Raw genomic sequence first — 23,220 nt, forward strand, 5'->3', positions numbered from 1 at the left:
TGCCACCACCTTGTCAGTCCAACCGCCGTATTCCAGTGGTGGCTGTGGAACTCGGAGGGCAGGAGTTCGAGGCCCTCTCCACCTGTATGCTTCTGCCTGTGCCTTATCCCTGGTGGTCCAGTGGTAGAGCATCACTGCTCTGCTGCTTGAGTGCCCCTCTGTCTCTCTTGCTGCTGTTTCTGTCCCTCTTTCTACTTTTCTCTTTCATTTTTCTGCCTCTGCCTTTTGGCTTTGCTTTTTTTCTTTTATTTTTCCTCCTTTTTCCTGTCCTCTCCCTCTCTCATCGTCCCTGATGCTGCAGTCCCTGCTGCCCCACCCACCTCCAGTGTCCCTTCCCGCTCCTGCGTTTCCTGCCTCCCAACTGTCCAGCCCCCCGGCAGCACTACTTAATGGTGGTTACTGAGTGGTGAAAGTGCAGTCCACTATCCTTTAGTGGACTTGCTCCTTCCACAGCGCAGTGCCTTGTGGTTGCTGCTGCTGCTGCTACTGACTCGGAAGTCAGGAGTTTGAGGTTCTCCTCCACCCACAGGTTTCTGCCTGTGCCTCATCTCTGGTGGTCCAGTGTTAGAGAGTCACTGTTCTGCTGCTTGACTGCCCTTCTGTCTCTCTTGCTGCTGTTTCTGTCCCTCTTTCTGCTTTCCTCTTTCATTTTTTTGCTGCTGCCTTTTGGCTTTTCTTTTTTTCTTTTCTGTTTTCTCCTTTTTCATGTCCTCTCCCTTGTGGTCCCTGTCACTGGGATCCCTGCAGCCCCAATGCCTTCCAGTTTCCCTTCCTTTGTTTCCCACCTCCCAGCTGTCCAGTCCCCTGCAGCACTTCTTAATGGCGGACACGCAGTGGGTGTACCAAAGGCACCTAGTGCAAGCTGGTCTGAGCCTGCAACACCTGGACCGCGCCCAGCGCAGGGACCCTGCTTCTCAGACATTCCACCACCAGGACACCAACAACCTACTCAACTTCAACCCAGAATGCCACACCACCTTCCATCTAGTATCACCGAAGAAGACCCTTGGACCTTTCGCCTGCCGGAACTGCAACCACACCTTTAGCCATACCAACACACCAGCTCCTCTCACTGCCAGCCAACCAATAGCACACCTGTCTGGCTCAACTGCCTCCTCCTCATTGTACAGTCCCTCTAAAAACACAGAAATCTGGGACCTCCTCAATGCCACCTCTACTGACACCGCTTTGTTGACTGAAACCTGGACCAACCCCTGCTCCAGAGCAGACAGAGCCATCGCAATCCCTGATGGCAACAAAATCAAGCACAAGGACTGCCCGACCACCCAGGGGGAGGCATCGCCATCGTCCTCAAAAGCACAGTCCGACTGACCACGCACTCCAACGACAACCATGGAACACCTCCACTTTCTGATCCAGACCAACCCCAACACCACCGTCTACAGACCCCTCGGCCTGACTCCCATTCACCAACGCCATCGTAGAACTCATCGCACCCCATGCTCTTGCATCCACTGACTACATTCTACTTCTGGAGAACCTTGACAACATCGGGCTCAAGCAGCTTTTCATCACTCCCACCCACACAGCCAGATACACGCTTGACCCGTCTGCTCTAGCAGTGGGAACATCAGCTACAGCCACACCACCAAATTCTCATGGACCGACCGTCGCTCCGTGCATCTCGCCTTCGCCACACCCACCGAACACCACCTTCATCATCGCCCTCCCATGGTAGCTGTACCAAGGACACTGAAGAACTTCTAGTCAACTCCCTCAGCACAATCATTCTGCCAACACCAATGGATGCCAACACCACAGGACCAGGGCAGTTTCTAGGTGTTTTGCCGCCCTAGGCGAGAATTGAAAAATGCCGCCCCCTCCCTTTTACTACGATCACTTTTGCCCCCCGTCATCCAGGATAGAAGAATGAATGCCTATAAGTAATAAGGACTCCCTGAAAATTGGATCAAGCTCCTGGGTCAGGGTAAATAGACCATTAAAAATAACACACCCAGGCACGCAACCTAGATATACAATGTGTTGAGACCCAGACTACTGAAATAACATAAAACTGCAAGATGGTATCTTATTGTTAAAAACAATTTTTTAGGATTTTAATAATTATCATGTACATATGAATAAAAGTTTTACATTCGAAAATTTATACATAATAAAAATACATTGCATTGACAACAATTTTATATAGGAAACAATAAAAAATAATACAAATTCTTCATTACCTCATTTGTATTATTTTTTATTGTTTCCTAGATACAAGACCAGAACCGGAGTAAGATTGTTCTCCCACCTCACCGCAAGGACCTAGAACACCCTGCCCCTCCACCTCAGGCAATACGCATTGCTGACCCAATTCATGAAGGACCTCAAGACCTGGCTCTTTGAATGATCAGTCCAAACAGCAGCCCCCACCCCCTCTGCCAGCGACGTAAGACCCTCACGGGTGAGTAGCCACGCTATACAGGACCCTTATTGATTGTTTGATTGAACTGCCCAAAAACCGCCACCTGCGTCGGGATCCAGGATCCCACGGCAGTGGCGGTGTGGAAAGGGGCAGAAAATGTTGGCGGTGCCGATGCCATCACCGCCAAGCAGATTACGACCTGCATTTCCACTGCACATGGGGGGTGCATGCGGAGGGGCACAAGTTATGCCACCCCTCGAACTGCACCTTCCTGCGTGCGAGGTGTGACATGGACGACATGGTGCATGCCACACCGTGCACAAAAGTGCTGTAGGTGCTGTCACAGTGGCTGATTGCTGTTTAGGCTCTCCTATGAGCCTAATATACCAGGAGCCATGACACCGCCGCAGCACCACCCACCCTAGTTTTAACTCGTAATCTGGCAGGCGGGTTCACCATGGGCTTGGCGGCCTTCCTTGAAACTGCTGCAGTAGGGCGGTCCAACAGTAAGACTGCCAAGCTCGTAATAAGACCTTCACAGTAGTAGTAAAAATAAATTCACAATCAAAATGTTGTCTCAAATAACAATGCAAAACCTTTTTCCCTTAGCAGGTACATTGGTGACAAAAACATTACACTACAGTTTTAAACCATATCATTCACAAAAAGTCTCTTTCGTTAAATTGTTCTGCAGATCAGAGTACAAATCACCTAAAGTAAAAAATCAAGTGACTCGAAAATCTGACAGAATATTATCCTGAAGAGCAGAACCCAGTTTAGGAAAGGTAAAAATCATCTCAGGTAAATAATCTGTAAAAAGCAATGCATTTCCAAATCTATCAGCTTTCTTCCAACAGACTACAAAGACTAACATTTAGGGCCTGATTTAGATCTTGGTGAGAGTGGTCCAGCTGTTGCTTTTTTGGCGGTCTTCCCGTCCGCCGCCTTTGATTTTATCTTTTTGGGGGAAAATCTTCCCTTTTTTGGGCGAAATCCCCCCCATAGGCCCTCCCTCTAGCTATTGGGACAAGAGTCCTCCTGAAAATGAATGAAATGGTGGATGTCTGGTTTTCATACATTGAGAGCCTGCTCTGGGTATGCTTGGCTTTTTGTGATTGTGAGTATATAAGGGAAAGTGCAAACGGTTACCCAGACAACATTCTCTCTCATTCCCCTAGCTCCCAGAATTATAAGGGCTTTGTGTGTGTGTTAATCAACTTCCCCATCCAATACCTCTATATCTCTTGCACCACATCTCTAAAGGTTTGTGTAACAGCCCTGCAATTATTCTAAAAAAGTTATATTATATTTAACTATCATGCATTGTATTCTTTAAACATTAATGCTCAGAAATTACAATTAATACCTGGGTATTAATACTCTTCCCACCCAATACCACTATAGCCTTTGCATCCCATACCTGAAGGTTTATGTAATAATCTTACAATTATTTTAAGTAATTAATTTTACAATTAATATCAGACATTGTAGACATTAAACATTAATACTCAGGTATTATAATAAATACTCCCCCACCCAATGATCCTATATCCCTTGCATCCTGTCCCTAAAGGTTTGTGTTATAATCTTACAATTCTTTTAATTAATTAATGTTATATTTAATTATCATACATTTGAATAATTAAAGATCAATACTCATGTATTATAATTAATACCTGTGCATTAATACACTTCCCCACCCTATGCACTTATATCCCATACCTAAACGATTGTGTAAGATCTCTAAAAATACCTTATAACATTGAAACAATTAATTAAGAGCATATATAATTTTAGTAAAATAGTAATGCTTGAGTATTAAAAGTAATACCTTAGTATTAATACACTTTCCCACGCAAAACCCCTCTATCTCTTGCATCCCACTCCTAAATGCTTAGGTTACTTAAATTTGTTTTTTGTATATAAATATATATTTGATTTAAATCATATATAATTAAGTGTTATCATTAATACTAATGTATAAAATAAATATTATCAAACTATAAATTAGTAACACATGTCCCTACATATATGCTTACCTATATATTTACCTATATACTTACCCAATAAAGTGTGGTAAGTGTATATGCCAATCATTCGTGGTAACGGCATGTGTGGTAAAGACATGCGTGGTAAATGTATATGATTGATAGGGACATGGGAGGTAAAGACTTATGCATGGTAATGACTGCATGATAAAGGTATTGCGTAGTTAAGACTTTGTTGTAATGGCTGTTTCCCTTCAGTAACATAACATTGCATATGTATCTGTGGCCCAATAGCAAACGTAAGCTATCACCTGGTCATCTTGGAAAGTAGACTATTAATTGTATTACATTTACAACAGAGTAGCCAACTTATAACGTAATAAATGATCATCCTTATGTTTGTGTCAATTGTTGCAGATAGGGGCGTAGGTTCTGGGTGGGGTGAGTCTGGAGGGTTGTTTGAGGTGTAGCACCCCCCCACCCTCAATAAATGTATTTTTTTGGGCTTGGAGTTTGGTTCTGGGGCACGGAGTAGGGTTTGCTTTCTCTCTGTCACTCTTTTTGATCGTGAACGAAGAATGAAAGACAAAAGAGTGACCTGTGATGTAAACGGGGAAGAGAGAGCGAGAGTAGAGAGAGAGACAGAAATACCCATCTGGTAACTGAATTTCAAACTGTGAACCCTAATAACCTGGAATCAATACCAGCGTCCCTTCTTGTCTGAATTGTGTGATCCAAAGTAAATATTTAATTTCACAGAGCCTTTTTTTCTGTATTATAACATAATTTGGGTTCAGGATGTACAAGCGCATCTTATGTTTAATTTAATAGACAATAATGCTGCTCCGCCTATAATAAGAGTCTAGGCCATGTTTAGGGTTTACATGACTACTGACTTGCCTCTTAGTTCACTAACGGCATTGGCATTTTCGTTTGGGAGTGAGCCATGAAGTTTTCTAAAAACCATTATAATCTGATATGCTAAGGTGATATGCTGCTGCATGTTAAAGAAATACACTTTTTTGGAGTTTTTAAGAGACACACCATATATTTACATTATATTAGCTGCACAATGAACATGATAAATATTTTCATGGCTCTGCTCGTGCATGGACCCATAAAGCCAAGTCAGACCCATGGCTTCGCTCTGGCTCAACTCGCCCTATTATTTTGCCCATGCGTCCGCCTCTATTTGCAACTGGGACTTAGTATAGTCACTTGATAAATTGTTTTCAAAAGGCGCAGACTAGGAACTTGGAGCCCTGCTCACATGCGCTGATTTGACAACTCTACCATCAAAGCATCTTGCAGCAGAGACGAAGAAAAGTGCATGCAGTGAAAATGTATTTGAAATAAGTGCTCCCAATTCTAGGACTCCAGGTCATTGTCTTGTATGTGTCCATAGTCATGAGTTCCCAAGCAGAACTACCAGGACCAGGTGCAATGGGCAGTAGTGTAGCTTCAGCGGCGGTGCTTGGGGTGTTACACCCCTCAAATGTGTTCTTGGTTTGGTGGTTGAGTTGGGGGCCTTGAGTCGGGTCTGCTTTGTCTGTTTCATTTATTCTTATCATTCTCATTTCACTATCAGGTTTTAATTTGTTCATTTTTTGGTTGGGAATCTTGAAAATATATAGTGACCAGTTTACCAGAAAAGTAGTACATCTGCAGCCATAGAAATATCCTTGAATCAGTGCAAATATATAACTTTTTGGAATTCACAAACCTTCCTATTATTAGCCTTGTAAAACTGCACCAGTTTCAATTTTCCAGCCATACCACTGGCAATCAAACACCAAAAAGGTGATGGGAGGAATGTTTGCAAATAATGTAACTGGAGGCCAATGTTCAGGATAGCATTTCAAACCATGGTTTTTCACCCATCATGTCACTCTAGACAGAGGCCCACCTAATCCAAATCCCTACTGGCAGTCATTCCTCAACCTTGGTCATCTCACCCCTCTTGCCCACACCCCACTGCTTTTTAGTTGTGAAATTTGAGATTCACCTCCCCCACATCTCACTAAGCTGTGCCCTGCACAGAGACTTGTTTAGAGGCAAGTGATTGGGGCATTTAGTTATCATGTAGATGTGTTTGAGCATGGCTTTAAAAAGAAAACTGTAAGCATCCTAGATGGTAGAGGGGTCCAGATGTATTGGCCATTGTCGGGATGAGCACTGCTTTGCAGTGCTATTTTTCCAGTTCATCGAAAATCAAGGCAGAAGGAGGCCTTCAATCTTAGATCTTTTATCCCTCACATTCACGGCAGATTGTTCTTTTTCGTGCTATCCCTGTATTTGGCCTTTTAGGGGATGCAGGTGGGTTTCCTGTGCTTTGTGCTTCTGAAGCGAGGTGGTTCAACCAAGCCAGGCCTGTGGGGAAGCTGAGATCCACATATAGATTTTTCTTACCAATCTCCAGAATCCCAGAACAGGCCAACCAGACCTTTTTACCTGTCTTAGAGCGTAGAGGGGAAAATTCTCAATCATCACTTTAAACTATTTATCACTATCGAATTTTCCACAAAGAACCACTTACTACGAACTGAAATTTCAAGGGTTTATTACATAGCCAAAAATAATTGGATGTACAGACATCTCAGCAAAAGGTTCAGGAAATAAACTGGAACTAATACATACATGATCCTAGGCAGGAGTCTCCAGCGACTCAAGATGAAAAGCAAAATCAATTCAAGGATCATTAGGCAAAGAATGACAATCCCAACTTGAGTTCTGGACTGCATTTACAGAAAGGAAGAATTTGGTTAGACTGTCCCTACACTGACTCTAAGGTGACATCCCTACTTAACAATTCTTCCCCAGGCGTGAATAAAGGTGTCAACAGTGATGACTTACTTATTGTCTAATTGCATCGACCTCTTTGAATTATCTAATGTACTCCTTCTCCTAATTTAAATTGGATTCAAATGGATTTCTCATTGCAAGAACTAAGCGTAATCCCTAGTATCGTTTCTACATTACAAGTCTATTGTACAACGTGTCAGGAGAATTTCTTATCTTCATATCTGTAACGACCGGATTTTCGGACCAGATAGAATCAGCTCATCAGAGCACCACCAACCCAGCCGAAACGCAACCACCTCCCTCCTCAGGACCCATCTATCCAGGCACCTGGGTACCTACCTGAGGATGGGGAATTAGCAATATACAAGCTCATATCATCAGAAACACCACTAAATCTATAGGGATTACTAGGAATACTCACTGATTACTAAGGACGTCCTTGCCCTACACCACACTCATACAATGTAGTCTCGCGACCACATGGGCCCAGACTAATCTACCCTGGGGCAGTTCTGATTATATACCATTACACACTGGCCGCAACCAGTGCTCACTCAAGCCACGATCCTGTGGGTACAGGCATCAGTACCCCCCTGATGCCCTCTCTATAATATCCAAGCCACAATCTTGTGGGTATAGACACCAGTATCCCCCCTGGTGCTCTCTTACTTACATTACAAGCCACAATCCTGTGGGTATAAACATCAGTTTCCCCCCTGATGCTCTCTATAATCTCCAAGCCACAATCTTGTGGGTATACACACTGACTACAATCAGTGCTCTCATTAACGCCGCTACACAACGACGATCACTTTCCTATGAATACCTTCAGCTCTCTCTCTCTATGTTGGGAAGTTTCTCTCACTATTCACTAGAGGTACAATAATATTATGGAATGGCCGAATTACACGGTGTACAACTTATCCTTCAGTTCAAGGGCTCCTCTCTCCCTAATTATTCAGTTATTACTTACCTGATCAGGGGTAGCGTCTGTTCAAACAGTAACACCTGACTAGAATAACAGGTTACCTTTTCATATAAGAATAAGAGGCACAATAATATTATGGAATGGCCGAATTACATAGTGTATAACTTATTCTCTTAGCTCAAGGGCTCCTCTCTCCCTAATTATTCAGTGGTCACTTACCTGATCGGGGGTCGCTTCCGTTCGTGCACTGACACCTGACTAGAAGAAAAGGTTACCTGCACTATATAAGAACAAGGCATACGCTGGTTCACTAAGAACAGGGGTATCTTTATTACAATAACAATAACAATATAACACTATACTATAACACATAGCCTGAAAAGTAAAATGGGAATAGACACATACACAGATCTGCGGGGTCTCTGTAAAGCTTTATTACTATACCACATCCACATGTAACTAACAGGGACTGTAAATAGATTGCACACAGCTGAAAGGAAAAGGATTAGCAACACAATAGGGACAAGGTTAATGTTTAAATGTAAAGGACAAATATCACCTGATTAGTATGAAGTCTTGCTCTAGCTGTCATCTGGGTTCCTCACTCGTATGTGCCTTAGCTCGTCTCAGATACACGCATCTGCGCTGATCACTCTGCACTGGATTCCTCTCCCCCACGAACTCTCTCCACCTTCCAACTTCACCTAATAGTTTCTGCCGCTCTGATAACCGTTCACTCCACTAGCTTCTTCACTCTGTCTGATTATCTCAGTTCCAATGTCCAATTCACTCCAGCTGCTCCCACAGACTAATCCACGATATAACTTCAGTCTCTTCCAAAAAAGGCATCACTTCAGACTCCAGCTGATCACAACTCCTTCTGATAAGTAACTGCTTCTGACTGCTTCCTTCAGTTCCAAACATCATCTCACTACTCTCTGTTCAAAACACCATCTGCTCACAACTGCTTCTGGCTTCTCTCTCTGGTTCCAGCTCACTGACTGTCTGTCTGTCTTCTCTCTGTTCCAAGCATCTTCTTCTTTCTCTGACTCCAACTGTCTCACTGACAAACTGACTAACTGACTTCTTTCCGTTCCAAGCATCCACTGTCTCTTCTCCTCTGCTCCAACTCCTTCTGCTTCCAACTCCACTCCTTCTGCTTCAGCTCCAATCCTTCTGAACTCAACTCTTTCTGCAACTCAACTGAACCTCTGTCAAGCTATCCACGTCGTCCCTTACCTTGCCTGGATGGTTGCCCTCTGGGATGACGCAGATGATTTCGCAGAGACGCAAGGGACCAACTTCCCTGATCACTAACTAAAGCTTACTGATTTTAAAAAGTACAGCAAGGGTTTAACTAGAAAGTAGGGAGGAGGGCTGGTACTGGACGTTGAAGTGTTGAATTTTGGGTCTTGCTGTCGACCTGCGAAGCAACAAGCACAAAAGACTTTACAATTCAGATACTAAAGGTTTCTCCTAGCTATTCTGAATCTTGTAACTATACTAGTCTAGGCACTTAAATTCAGTCTGGATGTTCTGATGTTCCCCTACCTGCGACCAGTAAGATGTTGAGCTTCGTCCAGTATTTCTTTATGGGTAGTGATGATGAAGTCGTCAGAAGTCCTCTAAGATAAGTGGTCAGCTTGTAGGATCAAGTTGTATTATGCTGAAAATCAAAAGGTTGGATTACTTTATATTCATTAAAAGACCTTTCGCAAAACCTTCCTATCTAATTTACCACTTACTTGCAATAAACTTCTTGCTTCATAAACTTGGGGTTCTTGTATGTGTCCTCTAGATTCAGGAAAGATAAGCTGAGACCAAAAAGCACACTAAATCCTAAAACCTAACATCAAGTGCAAAACTAAATTCACAATCTAAAATATAGCTCAGAACATTACACTCATGAAATCAGAACAAAAGTTCTTCACTCGAAAACTGAGATTCTAAAATCAGAAATGTCCAAAGTCTCTTCCTTGCATCTTCTTCTGCGAGTTAGAGTTCCAAAAATTATTGTTGACCTTTCTTGTGAAGGGCGCCTTTTAACAAACAAAGAAAGTACTTAGCTTTTTATCACTTTGTCTTTCAGGGTCTTCATTACGGTTGCTGAAGAAGAATCGCCATGAAGTGGAGTTGAGAAGAAATCCTGCCGGAATAGAAAAGCCTTCAGGTAGGTCCCAAACTCCTGACGCGACCTTCTCTGATGGAAGTCAGAAGGCAAAGCGTCTTCCAGAAGGCTGGGTGCGGTTTAAGTACAGGACCGCACCCAGCCCCACCCGGCTACGCACTCAGAACGTGCGCGAAGTCGAAGTCTCCAGATCCCTTCCTGACGCGCACCAAAAAGGCGCGTGCGAGGGATGCGGGGAGAGAGCAACAAAACCTTCTCAGAGCGAAGGCTCAGTTTTCAACAGCGCTAAGTTCCAAGTCCTGAAATAAAACCAATGGGAACACAGAAACTTGCGCAAGGCACAGTGAAAGCATGATTGTTGTGATTTACAATAAGTTATAAGGCATGAAATAACGTACACTCAAACACACTGATCTTGAAGCGTGCGGGCGCACGGGACAGGGGCGGGTTTCAAAAAGGGAAATGCTACATGTGCCTAAAGGGCATGTGTACTCTTTAGGGAAGGGCAGGTGTACTTTTAGGGAAGGGCATCGTGGGATCATGACAACCTCTTTCTGACTGACTCCGCCCCTGCACTTCACTAATATGGAATGCTCTCTCCTCATGGAAAGTTCCAGCCATCAGCCCGCCGCCCATCAGATCTCTGCACCACTCCGCGTCAAGTACACACACCCAGCCGGCCGGCCTTTTGTGGTGTCTTCGACACAAAGAATAATACAGCCTACCGATAAGGGCTGGCCCAGACCGGTTCTCTCCAAGTGAACAACACCTCATAACTAAAACATCACCTTTACCCTGCAAGCATCTCCGTCTGCAGGGACAGAAAGCAAAATGGAGTCTCTCTAGTTCTGGGCCTTGTAGGCCTGAGAAGGATGAAATAACACGTAGCTCTGTCAGAGTACATACACAAACCATACCAATATGTAATATAAAGTCAGGACTACAGGATCCACCCTCTACTATAGGTAGGATGATGAAAGGACACATAATTATGTCAAAGCCAATAGGCAATAGATGGATTAGAGTTAAGAATAAGGGATCTATCATCATATTAAGCAGCTATCCTCTAGTTTATGCTTCTAGGTTCTGAAAAAGGCCTGAAAGGGACCAACACAAGCCAAGAATAAAGATCCAGGATGGTAGCAAGCTTAAAGTCAAGAAATTTTAAAGGAGAAACCCTTTCAGAGAAAAGGGATGGGGTTATTAGATGCTCTAAAAAAACAACAGTTCCCTTTTCTTCTTCTTCTTATTATTATTATGTTTCTTATATAGCGCCTGAATCGACACCCGAAGGGGTATCTCCGCGCTTGCCTTGGGAACCCATCCTGGCTTTTCCCTGTGAGATAGCCCCTACAGGGCATCCCCAAGGTGAAAGCCAGGCATCCCGCCGCGGGGGGCCGTTGTGGAGATTAAGCAAGCTTAATGCCCAGAGTTGCAGAGTGTGAACCCATGATTAGGTCAGGCACCGAAGCGAGAATTATCGAGTCCATGGACATTTGAGCTCAAGACCCTGCCGCGTCGGGAATTGAACCCTGGTCCCGGGTCTGACCTCTGCTTCAGGGTCTGCCTGCTCTAGAGGTATTACTACCTCTGAGGGATTTTCTACCAACAGGTTAAGGATGAACCATATAATGTATTCAGGGTTGCATGGAGATTAACAAATTTACAAAAGTAACAGTTTTCACAAGCAGTCTGTCTAAGATTATTGAAAGCCTCAAATACAAGGAATGCATACAAGATTACTGCACACTAATAAACTAATGAGAATATGCACACTCACAGGAAATTTTCATTATAAAAATATCTTTATTTGGTGATTTGACCGACCATTTGATTAAAAGCAGAATAATTCACATTTATTCATTAGAAACATTAAAATCTTAAAACAACTGAAATGTGTCGACGCGGCGTTTCGGTGATGTAAGTTGTCACCTTCTTCAGGACAGTATTTCAAATGTTAAAATCACTATTTGGTAGTTCATTGATCGCTTTATTCAATGCGCGATTTCTGGAATTTTTACCCTTTCAGTACAGTTTCTTAATTCTGTGACCTTTCACTTGAAGACAGGGTTTCCATTTCCCTTGTAGTTATTAGGGTCTGAAAATAGTTTTTTCTGGATTATTTTTATTACAATCCTAGGGTGGACGGTGGTATTTACTCCTTGCCCAGCCGAACTTGGGGGAAGTTTCCCTTGACGAGATACTTTATGTATATCTCTGTTTGCTCGCACTATTTCTTGGGCGGCGGCTTATGTTTAAAATTGGACGCTCATTTGGGTTGTTTTTAGAGATTTCTCTGGCGTCACGAGTGGGCATCTGCACCGACCGTCTCACCGGGTTAGAAACTTCCCCCAAAATCAGTTTGTCCTACTGAGATACCTCTACAATGAGCGTAGATGCTTTGACATACGTTTTTATTTAAATAGAACCAAATAAAGAGGGAAACAACCTTTACAACGCACCTTTTACAACGCACTACCATTACAACGAAACTTTTACAACGCAACATCCATTACAACGCATGCATTTACAACGCAACCATTACAACGCATGACACTAAAACGCACACCACTACAACGCATGTCATTACAATGCAGTCATTACAACGCATACCATTACAACGCATAGCATTACAACACATAGTACCCCTACACTATCCAACCCTTACCCTACTGTTGCACCCCCTGGAGTTAGAATAGTAATTTTAACCCTTACACTATCCAACACTTACCCTACTGTTGCACCTCCTGGAGTTAGAATAGTAATTTTTACCCCTACACTATCCAACACTTACCCTACTGTTGCGCCCCCTGCAGTTAGAATAGTAATTTTTACCCCTACACTATCCAACACTTACCTTACATGCAATGTAATGTTATGCATTGTAAATGTAGTATGCATTGTAGTGGAGTGCGTTGTAAAGGTAGTTTCAAAGAATTCGTTGTAATGGCATGCGTTGTAATGGTATGCGTTGTAATGGATGTTGCGGTGTAAAAAATGCGTTGTAAAGGTCGGCGTTGTAAAAGTATGCGTTGTAAAGTCATACATCCAAATAATGAACATGTATATATCATACATTATAAATTGAACTCCGTTGGCAAATGTCTAATTTAGTGCTTCTTAATCAACAAACTTATGGGCTAAGTTAGCCTTTGGCGGAGAGGGGTTTCCATCGCAACATCAGCAAAGTTCCCTGAAGTTCCCTGAAGTCCCAATTTATATACAGATGAGCGGACCTTATATATGTCAGCAATGGTGACCACTCCATCTCCATTGCTGACATACTCCTTTGATGGCCCACCCGATTTAGAATGGCAATCGAATGGCCCGTTTTTACCCTCCCTTACCACTGTGAAAAAAGTGACTGTAAGCGGCATTCAAATGTTTAAATGGCCCCCAACCTGTGGCAGCAGTGGTCGGCATAGGTAAGTGCGGTTGGTGGGACAAGATGCGGCAGGGGGGAACCAGACAGATGACGGAATAGGTATTATTTATTTTTTTAAATTATACATATTCCATCATCTGTCAACATCCCCCTCCCACCATACCCGGTCCGACCGCGATTACCTGTACCAGCCACCACTGCACTGTGGGAGAAAACTCTGTTGGGTGTTTTATGTATTTTTTTTAAATACAATCTCACTTAGGGATTTAGTTTTTTTAAAAACAAAAACATTTTAAAAGTTTGACAGATGGTACTATAATTTTGACAGTAACATCCGTTAAACTTCTAATGTTTAGAGGTGTCTGCAGAGTTGCCCCTCCAAACTCTAAATCAGCCCCTATATAAAGTATAATGTTTCTCCACAGGGATTTGTTCTGATATCCTGTATTGGCACAAAGACACTGCTGCAGTCACTTTAACCTACTGAACAAGCTTAAAGGCATTAATACGCATTTTAAAATAATTTTATTATTAGGTCTCCCAGAGCCAGCGCATGCGATGTGTCTGCGAGACATTTAGTATTAGGGTTTTCAAAGTGCTACTAGACGCTTTTGCTGGCCTCAAGTTTGCGGTTAGGCGTGCATGCACACGCGCAGCTGCCATCTGCCTCCTTTACAGCCGGATCACTTTCTCCTGCTGCCACGCGCGCATCACTAACCGTGTATTTTTTTTGCCTTCCAGCGTGATCACTTCCACTCTTAGTTCAGATTTTGTAATACTTTTCTAAAACTAGCGTGGTTTTTTTTTGCTTTCCAGTGCGATCACTCCCACTCTTACAGGTTTTGTAATACTTTTCTAAAATAAGATTTTCCCTGAAATACAGTAGGGATGCCTCCCTGCAGGACTAGGCGACATCCTAGTTTTGGTCTCACTATAATGCAAAGGTGGTCTCTGGAGACGGAGATCTAGACCCCATATTCAAGCCAAGGGTAGGTAAAAGACATAATGCACGTCTGCCTGGCAGAGCAATTTATCTTTAATAAGTGCAGTATTTTTTTGCGTGGTGCCTTGCAGCAGTGGATGTGTGTGCGGCCACCAGGCTCTGAAAGCGTGAGGCGCCAGGCTCTGACAGCGTGAGGCGCAGGGTCGGATTGGGATTGAAAATCGGCCCGGGCACACAAACAAAAAATCGGCCAATTTGCATAATGAGCGCCCATCTGCCTCTATAAAGGCCACTCGGGCACCCACTGGGCCGATGGCGATATTCTCAACAATAGAGACATCGCCCCTAGACTGCTTAAAAAAAGCAGCCCACAGCAGGTACTCAGACACCGGCCCCTCGGGCATTGCCCGAGTGCCCGCGTTACCAATCCGACGCTGGTGAGGCGCCTCAGCAGAGCAGCACATGGAAATATTAGATTACTCGGTGAAAATGTAATGTAAATGTAATGTAATGTAATGTAAAATTTTATTTATATCGCGCAGCAATCGCTCCAATGGAGCATCTAAGCCAAAGCCAAATCAATATTATAGAAAAGTAACCAGTTCTCATTGAAGGCACAGTCTTGCCTCATCTAGACTGGCACAGGTTTGGTGAGAACAATGTACCAAAAGCGGATACTTTTCTCTGCCATGTGCTCTGCTGCCGTATTCATCAAAGGAAACATTCCCTGCGGCCCTAGTGTATGGATTGTCATTCCATGGAAAATCTGGAATCACGTTCCATCTGGTAGAAGTGCCAACAGGTGGAAGTAATGATATTTGAGCTGATGAGGAGCGGGAGGTTCATCATTTTGTGGGTTTTGTTTTGCCCTGCATGGCAGCAGCTCTGAGTGGCACTCGGCGGCAGTCAGCACACCTCCCTTGTCCTTTGTAAACTATTCAGAGGTTAGCAGAATGTATTCTGGGTCGATTTGGTGTGTGTTTGCAAGTGTGAGAGATACTGAACACATCGAATGATCGCATGAAATATTAAATTGTTCACCCGTCTTGCGTACGGGCAGGTGTGACGGGGTGGCAGCCTTCGTCTGTAGTCAGGTGTTTCTTTAACCTAATCTGAAGACGTGGGAGCCAAGTTATTGATTTGTGCTCGCTTTCCTATTTCCCGATCATGGTGTTGAGCCAGTCACCATTTGAAGTAAGAACTTATTTTCTTTTATTTCCTAGTTTTTCTATCATATTTAGTCATGTGGATTCTCGACTTCCAGTGATGCCTGTCCTGCCCTTTAAGTGTTGAGGGTGCATCCTGTAACTGCTTTTTTTTGTTACAGAGTGGCTGCTAAATTGTTGGTCTCTCTGTAGCAGTGCATTGCACTGTCACTTAAACAAGATGTAGAGACCTGTATGTATGGTTATTTGTTTAACCAATACATTTGTAATAACTGCCATTATTACAGCACAAAAGCTGCTTTCAAGGAAGCGGCGTGCATGTACACACTCTTGAAAAAGATAGTATCAGTAGAAAGGGTTTTTTAGTATAAAGGGAACAATTGCGCTCTGCAGGATAAACGGCTGTCAAGTGGACATAGAACTAAGTAGAAATAAGTACCCCTTATCTAGTGTTTGGAACTCCAAACCCATATGACATTAGCCAAGAACCTGTGCACACATAAAGTCAAAAACAGAGTATGTTTGTATTATACACAAAAGGACAAACGGTCACCATGAATTTTCTTGTTTCTTTTAATGCTTGTTGGCATAAAGACCAGCCAGCCGACACGTGTTTCGTCAGAGAACAGTCAACTCTGACTCTTCAGGGCCAAGTCGTAATAGACGGTATGTGTAATCCCTACGCCGGTGATAATTTCAATCCGGTCAGGGTCTGGGATAGCGTAGAAAGAATCATGTAAGACAGGGGTACTCAAAGTACGGCCCGCGGGCCAGTGGCGGCCCGGCAAGCCTTCAGTGGAGGCCCGCGTAGCTTGAGACATCGCACCTGTGTGTGTTTTTTTTTTAAACTTCAGCCAACACCTCGGGGAGCAGCAGTGCGTAATCAGAGAGCCTGCTCTGTGGGGGCCGGGCGATTCCAGTCACAGTCAAGAGTGGAGCTGCAGGGGCGCTAAGAGGTGAACAAAGCCCCATTAACAAACAAATGGTCGTTTAAAGACCTGTCAAGTACTGGGGTGCCTGGGGGGCTGTGTCACACACAGGTGAGAGGGGGGAGGACAGCAGGAACTGAGAGCCTGGTGAGGTGGGAGGGCAGAGCAGGGAGTGAGAGCCCGGGTGAGGGAGGTGGAAGGGGCAGCAGGGAGTCAGAGCCTGGGTGAGGGAGGTGGGAGTGCAGCAGGGAGTGAGAGCCAGGTGAGGTGGGAGGGCAGAGCAGGGAGTGAGAGCCCGGGTGAGGGGAGGTGGGAGGGCAGAGCAGGGAGTGAGAGCCCAGGTGAGGGAGGTGGGAGGGCAGAACAGGGAGTGACAGCCCGGGTGAGGGAGGTGGGAGGGCAGAGCAGGGAGTGAGAGCCCGGGTGAGGGAGGTGGGAGGGCCGAGCAGGGAGTGAGAGCCCGGAGGTGGGAGGGCAGCAGTGAGTGAGAGCCCGGTGAGGTGACAGAGGGCAGCAGGGACTGAGAGTCGGGTGAGGTGGGAGGGCAGCAGGGAGTGAGAGTCCGGTGAGGTGGGAGGGCAGCAGTGAGTGGGAGCTGGGTGAGGTGGCAGAGGGCAGTAGGGAGTGAGAGCTGGGTGAGCTGACAGAGGGCAGCAGGGAGTGAGAGCCGGGTGAGGTGGGAGGGCAGCAGGGAGTGAGAACCTGGGTGAGGTGGGAGGGCAGCAGGGAGTGAGAGCCCTGTGAGGTGGGAGGGCAGAGCAGGGAGTGAGAGCCTGGTGAGGTGGGAGGGCAGAGCAGGGAGTGAGAGCCCGGTGAGATGGGAGGGCAGAGCAGGGAGTGAAAGCCCAGGTGAGGGAGGTGGGAGGGCAGAGCAGGGAGTGAGAGCCCAGGTGAGAGAGGTGGGAGGGCAGAGCATGGAGTGAGACCCCGGGTGTGGGAGGTGGGAGGGCAGCAGAGAGTGAGAGCCCAGTGAGGTGGGAGGGCAGCAGTGAGTGAGAGCCGGGTGAGGTGGGAGGGCAGCAGGGAGTGAGAGCCGGGTGAGGTGGGAGGGCAGCAGAGAGTGAGAGCCGGGTGAGGTGAGACAGATAGAGACAGGTAAAGACATATAGAGGCAGAGACAGATAGAGACAGGGGCAGACAGAGCTAGATAGGGTCAGGGACAGGGACAGACAGAGACAGATAGAGGCAGAGACAGATAGAGGCAGAGACAGACAGCGATAGAGACAGACAGCGATAGAGACAGACAGCGATAGAGACAGACAGCGATAGAGACAGACAGCGATAGAGACAGACAGCGATAGAGACAAAGACAGCGATAGAGACAAAGACAGAGACAGGGAGACAAAGACAGAGACAGGGAGACAAAGACAGAGACAGGGAGACAAAGACAGAGACAGGGAGACAAAGACAGAGACAGGGAGACAAAGACAGATACAGGGAGACAAAGACAGAGACAGGGAGACCAAGACAGAGGGAGGGAGACAAAGAGAGAGGGAGAGACAGAGAGAGAGATATAGAGATATATATATATATATAGAGAGAGATATATATATATATATATATATATATAGAGATATATATATATATATATATATATATATATATATATATATATATATATAGAGAGAGAGAGAGAGAGAGAGAGAGAGAGAGATAGAGAGAGAGATATATATATATAGAGAGAGAGAGATATATATATAGAGAGAGATATATATATATATATATAGAGAGATATATATATAGAGAGAGATATATATATATATAGAGAGATATAGAGAGATATATATATAGAGAGATATATATAGAGAGAGATATAGAGAGATATAGAGAGATATAGAGAGATATAGAGAGATATAGATATAGAGAGATATAGAGAGATATAGATATATATATATATATATATATGTATGCTGGTCTGTTGGCCCAGTGGATGAATGCGTCAGCTGCAGGTACCTGTGTTCAACTTCATGGTCACAGTTGTTTTTCTTTCTAGCCCCTTCCCCCTCCCCCACTGACCCCGCCTCCACTGGTGCGGCCCTCGCCCACAAACCACACTGTAAATTCGGCCCCCGAGAGAAAGTTTGTGAGTACCCATGATGTAAGAGATGAAGATATCAACCCGGAGGCGAAAATTGTCTGGCAATTCTCGCTTCCGGGTTGATTGGACTACTGCTGAAACATGGGGTCTCCTTCTTCTCTCTAATCTTGACACTTATCTCGTGTCTTTGAAGATTGTCTGGCCATTCTACAAGCTTCACGATCATTACCGTTACGGACCTATCCGTTCTTCATTGACCCCATATCGGCTTGAAAGAGTTCCCAGATTAATGACAAGTGGAGTAGAATCTACTCTCGAACTCCGATTGATGAAATAATGTACTTATTGTTCTTGCAACTTGGATTCCGTAACTATTAGTGCTTCCATCAGTTGAGAGCCCCATATCTTCATCTCTTACATGATTCTTTCTACGCTATCCCAGACCCCGACCTGGTTGGAATTATCACCGGCGTAGTGTTTACACATACCGTCTATTACGACTTGGCCCTGAAGAGTCAGAGTTGACTGTTCTCTGACGATACACGTGTCGACTGGCTGGTCTATATGCCAACAAGCATTAAAAGAAACAAGAAAATTCATGGAGACCTTTTGTCCTTTTCTGTATAATAAAAATATACTCTGTTTTTGACTTTATGTGTGCACAGGTCCTTGGCTACTCTTGAAAAAGATGCACATGCGTCGTCAACGCTAGAACACGCACACGAAACCACTTGTAAGCCGATAGCGACACCAAGAATTGCAAACAGATACCTGAACATGAAGCATGTCCATGCACAAAGACATATGCAGAATTACAGGTGTAATCACACAGACATCTTGTGCAGCCACATACACACAAGTCCTTTTCTAAAAGTGGATCGGCTGTGAGTAAACAGCAGAAGATAATCGACGTGCAGTGTTAAAGGCGCTGTATTAGGGCGAAGGCGCCATTTGATGAGTGTGGTTAATACAGACCTCATGGGCACACATAGCAGGCTGGATGCTTTTACAAAGAAAAGTTTCGAAGGATTTATTCGCCAATGATTCCAGAAGTTTCCGTTGAACCCAAAGACTCGATCCAGTAAGCGCCAGAACATTTATTATAGGGATTGCTCAGAGGACAAATGCACATAGTTGCTGCTACGGCCCTTCATCCTTCGAGGTCGATATAACCAGCATCATTGCGAATGCTGGCAGTACTACTTGTTACAAGTGTCACGAGACCGCGCTTGCAGGATGCAGGGCTCTAGTGGGTGAGCACAACCGTGAGGACATGGAGGCGCTCTGGGAAAAGGGGCGCCTGCACCCAACTGGTCCAAAACAGACAGACCACTGTTGTCACCAGCGTGCGCACATGTACCTTGTGCTGGCCCACAACATTGTTCATCGCTTCTATGCCAGTGCCTACTGGAGTTAAACATGCCTGCCAAGCTTCGCCAGACGCATGTGTTAAGGTGAGATGGTCTTATGCACGCTTCTGAAAACCAGTTCACACGAAATGATTGGCATGGGCGCAAATAAAAATACATTCAAAATAAATGGTTTTAAGATCCTGCCAGCCTGCAAAGCGTGTGGCATTATGGTATGGACATGATACCACTGATGGGGCAGTTAATGTGTAGCTGTGTGCATCTGTTTTCACATTTATTAAACTAATAATACTTTTCATTTAATGCCTGCGTTGTGGCAGCACGACACTTAGCTACAGGGGAAGATCTAAATGGGACCAGCCAGTGCACTCGTGTTGTCTTGGGACAGTAGAGGAACATTTACTTATGCGAATCCCGAGACAATATCTCTTGATGGGTTTTGGTCACTTAGGAGTGGTGCTCCCAGTTCACTAAAGCGAAACTGAAACACAGCAGTAGTATGACGGCCACCATTATTCAGCCCGAAGATAACAGGAATGTTATTTTATTCCGTTTAATTTTCCACACTGGTAGCAGGCTAGCAGCAGCCTGCAGCTTTTTGTGCAGACACATGCAATAAACGTAAAACCTTACACAAATATAAAAGCGAAGATGCTCAGCTGCCAAGGTACAGCAGCTAATAAAAAGCCTAAGTATGTTTGTATACATTTAAGCATTTTTTATGACGCTGTGGACAATATGAGGCTGGCGAACCAGCTAAAGCTGTCGCTATGCCAGACCAAAAATGGATCTAAAATAATGTAATTTCTATGCGATGGATCTAGTAAAGATTCAAAATGTTTCGAGTTTACGCTCAGCATATTGTATACAGGGTTTTAAGTGGGCCGGGTCTTGCCGGTACTCAGCAACAGCAGTTCTAAAAAGCAGGTGCTGAAACGGGTACCTATTAGGCTCTCCATTTTCGCCGTCACCATCCGAGTGAAAAATACACTCTGCAGCTGTACCACTCTTCACTGCCTTTGATGTAATTTAAATAAACTTTTTTTAGTTCTTTCACAGTCTCTTGATTTTAGAACTGAAGCATTTTTTAAAAAAAGGGAGCCATTGTTGTTGCTTATTTATCTTATGCAGCTAACAACCATTGACAAAGCCAATAGTCTAGGCTTGTTGTATGAGGTAATGTTACTTGTTGTATTGACATTCCTACAAAACACAGATAAACCAGCATATCTTTTGCAGATAAAGAGCTAGAGAAGATCAAAACTATTGTCAGAGCCCTGTTCATCTTTATGCAGCCTGTAAAGTAATAGCCAAGAGTACCTTTGTCTTATCTAATATATTTTTCCCCCAGATGAACTGTTGTCTGCAGTTCAAGGTGTGATTTAAGGTCGGCCTGGCCTACAGAACAATCAGCCAGTGTCCAACAGGCTGGCCATTGAAAATGACGATACCTTTTATTTATATTTTAAAAACCAAAACATAAATAAAAGGCATTGTCATTTACCATGCCAATTTAGTGGCACAGCACCCAGGATAATGTGCTGCTTGGCTAAACACTTATAAGGTCCCAAAAGCAAGAGCTATTGGCTATGTAAATGCTTGTTATTTACTGGTTTCATTATCACTAATGGGGACTTTAGGGTTCCGCCCAAAGTATGCCTAATTATGAAACCTGACAGATATTATTTGAAATCCATGTCACCTCTCCTTTGTACATGCCTAGCTTTATCAGGTTTAAGATAGTGTCTTAACCCTTTACTCAGATAAACATAGCATTGGTTTCCCAAATGCAGCACTTCTACTCAATATGTAATTATTTGATTTATTTGATTATAGTGATGTGGCTACTTCTACTTTCTACATTCTATATCTAGACCAGTCTTACAGACTTTAATATGTCATATTTTCTTACCCACATGACTATATTTTTTATCTGGTTACAAATAGATTCGAGTTAAATTGGCAGATAGTATATTTTAGTATCATTGTCCATAGAAGAATCCTTTGTGTTCTGTCAGGAGAAAGTGTACATTGTTTGACTGCGTCACTCCACATAGGCCACCTAAAATGGCAATTGATATGTTCTTGGCACTTTTGTTGTTTAGGATAGCCTGATACCAGTGAGTTATGAAACCAACGCAGTACTGGATATTGAATTAGTTGGCATGAGAAGTACAAGGCTTTACCTTGATGTAGGACAGTCTCTTTTAGTTATCTCTCACAATTCGTTGTAACCATTGTGGACGATTCATTGATTTCAATCATACTTTGGTACTGGGGTGACAACTAATATGGGAGGATGTGTAGCATCTTTTTCCTCTGGTCCTGTCTGTCTGGAAAAGGCATTGGCTGTGCCATGTCAATGACCAGGGAAATATGAGATATCATGATGAAATTAGAAAAATAAGAGCGCCCACTTAGCTTGGTGAACCATAACAACTTTCATTGATGTCAAACATAGGAGATTTTTGTGATTAGTCCAGACAGTATTCCCATAGTTAGCTCCCTCCAAACATTTTTGCCAATGTGAAAAGGCCTCCTTGATTGCTAATATGTCAGGATCATATAAACAATGTGGTTTTAGTATAATTTTCTACTAGGAAACAAAACGTAACATCTGGATGTCGAAGAATGGAAGCAGTAGTGAAAGCTTCCTTTAGTGTAGAAAAGGCAGTGTTTTATTTCTCCCCAGTAAAATTCTAAGTTTTTGTTGTTGTCATATTTACAATGGGGTTTGGGGGAGGGTTCAGTGCAGGGGTGGTGCTTGTAAGGTGCGCTGATAACTTTCAAAAGATGCAGGTTCTGACTCTGCCGCCGGACGGAGCCATGCCGCGATTTCCTGGGTGTACGAATTCCCCAGGGGCACTCTCACAGTGGCCTCCTCCGCCGACCGTAGCCCATGGCGCTGGGAGGATAGGGAGGGCGCCTGCCGCGTCGGATCTCCCCACCTCCAACACCCTGCATGAGGCCCTTGGCCCCCAGGGCCCGCCACGCAGCCAGGTCTGGGTCTGCCGGGTAGCATCCCACTGACCGGGGTGCTACCCGGCATGGAAAACGGGCCCAAGTCCAACCAGGAGCCGCAGCCCGCCCTCCCCGGGGACGGGGCGGAGAGAAAGCAGCCGTCCGCTGCAGGTAAGGCGCCCCACACCACAAGGTT

General features: G+C 44.4%; 1 long non-coding RNA gene across 1 annotated transcript in view; it reads left to right on the forward strand.

Annotated features, from left to right (window-relative positions):
- The window catches only part of LOC147733531 (uncharacterized), an 89,819-nt gene that overhangs the window by 60,996 nt on the left and 5,603 nt on the right, over window positions 1-23,220 (forward strand). Inside the window, exon 2 of the long non-coding RNA XR_015308531.1 lies at window positions 10,194-10,278. This is a non-coding gene — a long non-coding RNA (uncharacterized LOC147733531). The remainder of the gene's footprint in view (window positions 1-10,193; window positions 10,279-23,220) is intronic.

The sequence above is a fragment of the Lissotriton vulgaris genome, chromosome 2_1 (assembly GCF_964263255.1).
Source record: "Lissotriton vulgaris chromosome 2_1, aLisVul1.2, whole genome shotgun sequence".
In the NCBI taxonomy this organism is placed as follows: Eukaryota; Metazoa; Chordata; class Amphibia; order Caudata; family Salamandridae; genus Lissotriton; species Lissotriton vulgaris.